At 46.7% G+C, this 9,677-nt stretch overlaps 1 long non-coding RNA gene across 2 annotated transcripts in view; it reads right to left on the bottom strand.

Annotated features, from left to right (window-relative positions):
• LOC148329729 (uncharacterized) overlaps positions 1–9,598 on the bottom strand; it is a 35,762-nt gene extending 26,164 nt beyond the window's left edge. For both annotated transcript variants that reach the window (XR_015845071.1, XR_015845070.1), the window contains exons 1-2: positions 9,159–9,598; positions 8,717–8,801 (exon numbers count right to left, since the gene is read on the bottom strand). This is a non-coding gene — a long non-coding RNA (uncharacterized LOC148329729). The remainder of the gene's footprint in view (positions 1–8,716; positions 8,802–9,158) is intronic.
• Positions 9,599–9,677: the final 79 nt, after the last annotated feature.

A 9,677-nucleotide genomic window follows, 5' to 3' on the forward strand; every position in this document is an offset into this window, starting at 1 on the left:
TTGCGTGTTTTGCCAACATGTTAGATATCTTCAACCGCCGATTGGAATCGAGCGATGAGGCCTTGGTGGGTGGTCTTTATCTGAGAGTCAGGAAACAGAACCAGACCCATAAACACTGGAGTCACCGCAGAGGAAGCCCCCGTGAGCGCCGACCCCGCCCAAAGTGTCGGTAAACATGCGCCGTTTCTCAAAATGAATGGAGAAGATAAAAAGGGAAACCTCAGGCAAATTTGAGCTTCTCACAGATTTTATGGGAGCAGCTGACGCACAGACGAGGAGAAAACAACAAAGCGGCTTGTTTTAATTTGTTCCAGAAAACATCGTCGTGCAAGCAGGCAGGCAGAGCGAGCGAGTCTGCTCCACGCCGACACAAAAAGAATGGCGGCATGTGTTCCCGAGTCACATGGTCTGCTTAGCAACAAGCGCGTCGGAGAGAGCGAGACAAAGCGACGTGATTGGGGGAGACAAGGAGCCTCCGGATATCAAGCGCTAATTGCAAAGTCTCCATTTTACAAACATTCACGTTGCCAGAAACACGGTTGCGTAACAGGCTTTTACACCGGGAACCCCCCCCCCCTCTTTCATGCACACCGCCATCCCATCATCTTCCTAGCAACGCCATCTTGGCTTCTTTGAGCGTAGCGTTACGAGTGTCACGTGGGACATGAGTGACAATTAGACACGTTATTGTGACAATTGTGTGACTTTTTGTCCGGCCGAGTTTCCGCAGCGAGCCCGAGGCAAACAAAGACGAATTATGTAATGTCAGTGTTACTCAACTCTGATGACGGTCTGTCATGTGAACACCAGAAAAAGGAATGCACTGTGTGCGCGCCAAGGTGGGAGTGCATGCAGAGCGACTGTCGAGAGACACTTTTGCACATAAATAAATAAATAAACTTCCTGCGGTCTCCAAACTATTTATGGCAAATGTTTTTTTGTGCAGGCATGCATGCATGTTCTTGTGCGTGCTTATCAGCTGCGCACACATGTTCAGATGACTAGAGCTGCCGTCCAAAATCCAACTCAAGCGCGCTGAGCGTGTTCGGATGTTTGTGTGCCTGCTTAGCCAGGGTTGAGGGGAGGATAGTCCAGAAATAGAAGCGTTTCATGAAAACATCACAATGGGGAATCATTCTACTGTAAAGGCTAGTTTCATAATCGCCCCCGGAGAAACTGAGGCTTGTCTGTTCCATTTGAGCTCCCTTTTGCACCAATTTGCTTCTGCAGCTCAATTGTATTTAACCTCACGTCATCTCGGACTAGTCGCAGCCAAGTCTTTTTCCCTGTCAGGTCACGTTTGTGTGTGTGTATGGAATCATTTGGAATGTGATACTCATGGTCAATTCAGGTTTTGTCAGAACAGGCCATGTTTGGATTCAAAATAGTCCAGAAGAACATAAATCAAGTTCACGAACTTTGTGTTCTTTTTTTAAATCATTTTTAGGTCCCCTGGGATGGAGCCATGTTCCCGTGTTCCTCTGCTGCCTTTGACGCTTCCCTGGTCTGTTCTGCTCAATGCTCCGAAGATGACATGCGACCTCCCTTCTCAAATCCTGCGCTCCCACGATCCTACGCCTACGTTCCATGTTGGGAGTCGTGTTCCAACGATATCTTATCCTACATGCACTCTCAGAATCCTTTGTTCCCTGATTCTTGTTCTTGCAAGCGGGGCAGTCATTCCCAAAGTCCCGATGGGAGGTTCTACGATCCTCACGGCCCCTTTTCAAACCAAGGCTCTATGTCCTCGGAATATTTTCACAGGCACGGGCTCATCGAAAAAAAAATACAATCTGGTCTCGGGGTACGATGCAGAGAACTTCCATTAGAATTACAAAACACAAAGTCACATACAAAATGGAATTTCATATTTCAGTAGATGAGCGAACAACCGCTTTCAAATGCACACACGGCCCAATTATTCATTAAGATTCCACCTGCATGTCTCTCCTGCGCTAACAAAAATAATACACATTCTGAACGTGCAAAGTGTCCAACGGCTTCATCCTCAGCATCAGCAGAATTGTTAAAGCTCAACAGCCGAAGCAGAAAATGCGGAAGCCAGCCGAGGACAAAACGAACGGCAACGACACGACCGTCGGGAAACGAAATGACACGGGGATGTTCATTCAAAGGTCTGAAATTTGAAATCCACGGATTGGATTTGTTCATGATGCTCAATCCGGACGTGTCTCCGCCCACCGCGCAGCCAAATCACGCCAGCCTTTGCCAGATCACTGAATCCGTGCCATTTGCCATCAATAGTCTTATTGGAGCCGCGGCCGAGTGGCGAACGACGCAGATGAGCTTCGACTCTTCAAAGGTCGGCGAGCGCACCTCCCGCTCGTTGGCCTCTCGGCACGTTTCGTTAACGGATTCAAACTCTGAGCATCATCGATCACCAATGTCTTCGATTTGCTTGGAAGGCGTGCTTGTGTCGCTGCTGCTTTCGAATTATTTGAAGAACCTCGTGACAAAAAGATCACATGCTCCCCACAAAGTAGAGTCTGATAGTTTTTTTTTTTTACAGCATATTTGGTAACTCAGATCAAAATGTTTAGTACATAATATCGAAGTGTCTTTGTCGAGCAGCACACGAAGGTGATCATATAATCATGAGAAAGAATGTTTGATTTTTCTTAATTATTGTACCGTATGACAATCATTTGTAAATGTCCGTAAAGGCGAGCACCGTCGTGTTTTCCAAAGCGACAACTTGCCCGTCGGGTCGCGGCTCAGGTCACTTTTGTTGCTCTTTTCCACGCAAGCAGGTCTGACAACTCACGACTTTGGGAGTTCACAGAGCCAATGAATGAGGAGGATTCGTGCCCCAAGGCTGCTTCAATTCAGCGACCTGCCATCCGACAAATCTTTTCAGCCAGGAAATGTGCTCACGCCGCTGAGTGGACGCCTAAGTGATCATTTTTGAGCATCAAACGCAGCGACGAGAAGGCGGCTAACTGATGGCAAAAGAGTCTGCGTGTGAAATCCAAGATGACGTGTTTACTTTGGGGTGGAAATGTGAGACGCCCCCGCTTCAAAGATGAACGGAGAGAAAGATAGACCTCCAGCACATGAATGGACGGCTCTCTTGCTATAGTGTGGACTGCAAATAAGGGGAGTAGTGTTCCGGTTGGCTTTGCACAAAGGCCACCTATGCTGAAGGCGGGAGTGGCGTCCAGGTCGGGCGAGCGCGTGATGACTAAGAGGCTGTGAAGTGAACGACGCTGTACTCGAGCGTGTGACGAATGGATGCGGCCGGCATCTTCGCGGCAGCAGCCTTCACCCCGTCTCTAAAATCGAGATGCAAACTTTAGCATGCAGACGATTCCCTTAAGTAACTTTTACCGTCATTTGGGCATGGTTTTTACCGAGCCCGCAGACTGCGAGTATTGATCGGCGGCCTTACGCCTTACGTCCGCTAGCTCAGGGCTTATTTGCAGCTGCTCTTACTGGAAATGAATCCCTTGTGCGATCTGGATTCAGCTGATCCAATTAAACCCTGCGAACAATCGATCTGACTGTGAAACTCAACTCTCGTCACATGGGTGTGATGACATCATCATTTAAGGTTGAAAACGGACTCCCGTGCAGCTGTATTGCCTCGGGTCGTTTGCTCCACAATCGCTTGACTGTATCTGATTACCGAGCGCCTGTGAAGGACAAAAAGTGGAGCGTGTGGACAGAAGGGGCGGCGACGGCGGCGTTATCGTGCTCAGCGAGACTGTACAAAGGCAACAGACTTACTGATAGCACTCATGAGATTGTCACGTGGTGTTCTCCGCCACCCGAGAACCTCCAGAGCAGAGAGCAATAAAGCGATCCTCGCATGCGCTTGTGACGCTGACTTGATCACCTTGAAAACAATCTCATGCGTCTCGTTTTCAGGGTTACGAGACGGCACGGCCGCATGGCCGTTGTTCGTGTGAACCCGATGCACTCGGGGCGGGTCGTCCGTTATCTCGCTGGCCATGAAATCGGGTGCCATCTTTGACCCTGGCCTCGGAGCAAGCTTAGATTGGAATATGGAATGAAAGCCCTCCAGAGAAGTCGACTCACGCCTCTCGCCACCTTTTCATCCTGATCTGCACCGCAAATGAGCACGGGAGGCTCCTGGACATGGAACATCTTGTGCCAATTAGACTGGAAGCCTTGGTGGTGCTCTCGACGTCTCCTTGCTTTCTCACGAAGGAAGGAAAGGGTGTGGGCTTCTCTGCCTTCTGCTGACGCTCATGCTGCAAACATTTTGCTGCGTTGCCACTCCAGATGGGCTCGTGATGAACTCAGAGGTCTGATGAAATCGCTCGTTGTTCACCACGTGGAGCGACAGTCATCGCAATCTCTCGTTTCGTAAGCGGCGTCATGGCTCGCAGCCTGTGGAAAGCCTTTCAAAACGTCCGTCACTCGAGGGTGACTCACTGTGTCCGCATGCAGCTTAGCTCGACTTTGCTGAACAAGCCTCGTCGCTGCACCAAAATGCTCAATCCTCCGTTTGAAATCAGATTCAGGCTTTCGGTTTGTGCCATTCATTCGTCTTTCTCCTACGTTTGCTTTCCATCCCCATTTAAGTTTTGTTTTGGGAGTTGTGAGAGTATCTTGTGTCTGTAAATGATACAAGCTAGCAGCAACAATGGCCCCAAAATAGATCTAAATTGTAAATGAGGCTGTTGATGTCGAACAACGATGAATCCAAAACATGTCATGAAAAGGTAATTGACAAGACATCAGTTTTTCTCCACTTTTGCCGGAATACAGAAAATGACAACTAAAAAATTGCATTTTGGGATAAAAAACATCATCATGGTATCAAAAATACAATCATTAATGGCACACGCTCATGGCGATACGGTAATAAAGCAAAAAGAGCAAAAATCCGTTGATGAAATGAACCCAATCGACCGCCGCACATTTTGGGAGCGTCAACCACACCGAATATGATGTCAGCAGCGATGATCCACGGCGATGTCAACGGAAGTTCAGACGCTTCCGACGTTCCAAAAGCTTTTTCTCCACAAACAAGCTCAACTCCAACACGACGTTGGCCTTAGCAAGTGTTAGCATGAAACTTGTCATTTCATCCACAACGACTCAAATGATTGACAGAAATGGTTGGCGTATTTATAGATACAATTTGACAAAAGCTGAAAAATAAACAGCGGTTCCAAATTGCCTTGCGGCCACCTCGTCGGTGTCGTGTGCCAGACAATAAAGATCAACTTAATTTGCCCTTTGTGTTTTGGCATCAGCACAAAAAAGAAAAAAGAAGCCATACATTTCTCAGTGAAATGGGTCCTCGGAGCTCGGTCGCGGAAATGAGGCGATGCTGTCAGTTAATTCGACGAGGGCGGTGATGACACCATCCATCTTTTTTTTTTTCTTTCTTCACCCCACTTCTCAAGTCTGCTTGGAAATTTTTCCCCATCCGTCAAAGACCATCAATGAGCGGAGAGCCGTCAAAGAGAATGAAATCTTTGGAGCAGCCACGCCGACATACCTCGACCTCCCCGGAAAGGTTTATGTGGTGTTGCCATGGCAACGCAGGACACCAGCAATATGTTAAAAAGGTAGCCTGAAGGGGGTGGAGGTGGGCGCGTTTCCACCGAAACGATAGCAGTGGAATTTTGCGGCGGAGTGAGGATACGCCTTGAATATTAATATTGTCTTGAAATGAAGCAAGCGTATGCACGCCGCCATCGTCTCCTCCACGCTGATGCTTCACCGCCATTAACATTTGTTCAAGCCCAATATGCACCGTGGCACATCCAGCTCTGTGGATAAGGAGGATATTTTTAGACATGCACTCATTAGTGATGAGAGCTCATTTGTAATGAAGGACAAGGGGGGAAAGGAGGCCAATATCGCGGTGCAAGATTCAAATATCTGATGAGCGAGTGAGCGGAAAGATGTTGGGGGCAAGCCGATCCGAGAGTCGAAGGGGAGTGATGCAATCAAAGTGAAAAGGGCAAAGTCGCGTGAATTATACAAGACATTATGCATGATTTAAAAGCTTCCCGTTCCGCTTTGACAATAACAATATGACGTCTCAACGTCTGCAGACATGCAAGATCAGAGAACTAGTTCCAAAGAGTAGAGGTCAGACCAATCATTTATTTCTCCAAATGACAACATGGGCAACCATTCACAATCAGCTCAAGGAGTCTTCAAACCATATCAAGTATAAGCAGCAGTCAACGCGTTTCCTTTTCGGGTCACACGTGTCAATTTGTCACCTGAGGGGAAAGTACGGTGGGTGGGCCTTCTCCAGGTAGGAGGATTCGATTGGACAAGAAAATGTGTGCCGCTCTTTGACAGAGAAGACAGCAACACTCAAGGATGGGAGGCACCCTTGGCCTGATCATCCGAGAGGCTTGCGATATCGGGAGCATGATACAACAGTGCCCCCGAGAGGTCGCGGGACTGACGGACGAGAAAAGGGACGTTGATCTGCTGCTGGAAGACGGAAGAGAAGTCACAAAAATGGAGTGAGACTGACGTCCTTCCCACTTGGTGGTCACTGACAAGCACAGCCAAGATGACACTGGCGTTGGATTTTCAAAATCAAAAGAGTCGCAAAATGCAATGCCTCTTTTGCCGTCTTGCCCGAGAGTTTCACAAGAAATATGCAAGTTCAGCTATTCCATTCATTTTAATGAAGAAATCGACAGAATTGGATTGCAAAAAAAAAAAAAAACCAAATCTGTCAAGCACGGACCACATAAATAAATGGAGAATAATTGAATGAAATGATTTGATTTTCACATGCAGGGGAGGCGACAACGGAGGCTCTTCCTCACCTGCCTGCGCTGACTGTCCGTCCCCGTGCTGCTTACGTGGGAAGCGATGGGCGTGGAGGACCCCCTCGCCAATTCAGTGCCGAATCCAAAGCTGGTTCATTTTTTCAATGAACGAACGTGAACAAAAATGTTTCTGTCTACATGACAAATGCAACTCTGAGTTTCAAAATCTATGACGTTTGACCGTGTTGGCCAAAAGGTGAAGCGCTTCGAAAGCTCGGAGACACATGCCACGCAGCCTGATATCGGTCGGCGCGGCTGCTTTTAGTGGCTCTGGCGGGCCGAGTGAAGCCAAGTTGGACGCGAATGATTTGGAGCAGCGTCCAGAAGGAGTGGGCGTGCACAAAGGCAGCGCAGATAAAACCAAGCCCAAAAAGCTCCTGGCAGCTGAAGAAAACAGGCCCAAAGGATGTCTGTCATGTGTGGTGTCCAAGCCCTTCTTTCTGTCGCCTCCTTTCACCAACGCTTTCATCGCCCTCTCGGCCGCTCCCGTGTGCGGATGTGTCATTTCTACCACAAGACGATATTAAAATGACTGTCAATGCATTTCATCTTTCGATTCAACAGCATATTCGATGAGTGGCTGCATCCATGTTTTGTCTCGCCCAAATCAACGTGCTTCTTCAATTGCTTTCGGCATGTTCAATGGGGACCATCGCAACGCGGCGTCCTTTTTTCTGACTTAGCCTAACTTCTGCAGCCTCCATTCTAGCGATGGACCGATTCTCGGCCACGCCGATTATCAGGGCCGATATTTGGCATCTGCCTTTTTTGAAACTTTCAAGGCCGATAAATTAATGGGCGGTCTTGTTCACGATTGAAGAAAGACTCAAAATGGGGGATGGGAGCGTCGTCTGCTCTGATGCAGACTCTGTATACGTGTGCGGATCGAGATTTGCAACAGGCAGAATAAAAACGTAATGTCCCGTGATACGAGAGGAGAGTGGAAGTATGTGGTTGTGTGGAGGCCGACGGTCCGCCGTAAAAAGCAATTGCGGCCCGCAGCGAGGCACGGCATGTAGTCATGCTTCAGTTTGTCACAGAGTTCACAAGTGTTCCATAAACCACAACTTGTGAAATCCATGCACACGCAGTCGGACATCTCATGCGAATCCACAGTTGTTGATTTTGATGTGTGCTGGTGGCGTAAAAGTAACGGAGCAAACTTTTACTTGCACGCTTGTGAAGCTTCACACAGCGCTTTGATTTGTGTGTTGCTGAGTGAGTCTATTTTACCTCCCAGCGACATGGTCCAGACTAGATCTAGATCACCGCCTCGGTGCTCTCAGAGGAAGTGACCTCAATACATCCAATAACCCTGCTCACACGTGCGCAACAGCGCTGCAAGATCGAGAAAAAAAAAAACTAAAACAGCAGGTGTCTTATCTGAGATGCCGCTCCAAATGAGACTTCTGCACGCTGTTTTGTGCCGGTGGAAATCGTCACGCAGACGATACTTTAAATGACATGTAACAAATAAAATATCGGCGGAGAAATATTTTTAGCTGGAGTATTCCAAATAAATTACATTTTGGGGGACTATTTGTCTTACGGTCCAAAGTTATCATAAAACCTCGTCTACTACATATTGCTCATGAACGCTGACTTTGTGGCTGCCTTTTGTGCATATTTAACCGTTTCATTCCATCTATTTGCCGTCGTCTTACATATTTACATTCACAAGGAATGACCATATCCTGAACACATATAACACTATATTTAAGAGCTGACTTTAGCAGAATCTGAACGCTCTGTTCTAATAAGAGATATTCATTGAAAAAAATCTCAAACAAACACAGTAATAAGTTACAAACGGTCAATGCAAACACAATTGTCTATAGGCCTGCTGGGGAATATAAATAGGTCAACACAAAACAATTCTGTACTTTACTGTCTGCTGTTTGCTGAATTTACACACTTACCTTCAGTGATTGCGTCATCCGGAGAGAAGTGCATTCAACAGCCAGGTGACTGAGTGGGATCCTCAATCTGGCACTCGTTACGCTGCTGGATGCAAAATGTGCAACATGTGGCCAAAGGATGATTACATGTCACACAGATCCATGGGTTTTAGTTCCCAGAATATGAATGAAGCCCTCCCGCCCACATGCAAAGACTGCTTAGCCTTAGACTGTGTCACCAAAAATGGATCCACAGCGCCCCCTTTCGGTTGCATTAAAATAGGCTACGCTTGGACAGTTACGTTTTTTTCTTCTTGGGAAACGGGAGTTTATTGCTTTCGCGTCTTTTGTCGTGGCCATGATTTGCAAACGCCATCACGCAACTCGCACACGCCATGAGAACTACATTTAGAATGCAATAAAAGAGTACAAATGACATGTAAACAAAAAGCACAACAAATACCTCGTTGGCCGCTTGCCGTGAAAAGAGGTTAAATGTGAGGCTATCCACGAAAAAGTTTTTTTTTTTTTTTTGAAAAAGTTCCTTTTAGTCGTCGTCAGCGTCCTTTTGACGTCAGTCTAACTTCGAGCACGAGCATTAGCATTAACAGGTGGACAAAAAAACAAAAACATTAACATGTGGACATGCGCAGTTGAGTTGGAGTTAATGTCCTGGACTCTAAACTTTCCGTAATACCAACATAAGAAATAAAAAGTTCCGGACGTGAAAACAATATGACATTATTAACTGTAATTAAAATGTTTCCTTCTTGTTACATTTAAGTAACATATGACCTAGAAAAACACATAATTAGGTATTAATTTCCAACATATAATTACCCAAGTTCTGATTTAACTATGAATTCGTATTTTCAAATCTAAGAGTTGCAAGCAACACTTACTCAAAATATTGCTCAAACTACTCCCTCGTAATATTTTTCTAATGGCTGAAATGTGTGAAGACATTATCCAACCTATAACT

The sequence above is a fragment of the Idiotropiscis lumnitzeri genome, chromosome 9, assembly GCF_059441095.1.
Source record: "Idiotropiscis lumnitzeri isolate Australia: NSW breed Sydney's pygmy pipehorse chromosome 9, RoL_Ilum_1.0, whole genome shotgun sequence".
NCBI lineage: Eukaryota > Metazoa > Chordata > Actinopteri > Syngnathiformes > Syngnathidae > Idiotropiscis > Idiotropiscis lumnitzeri.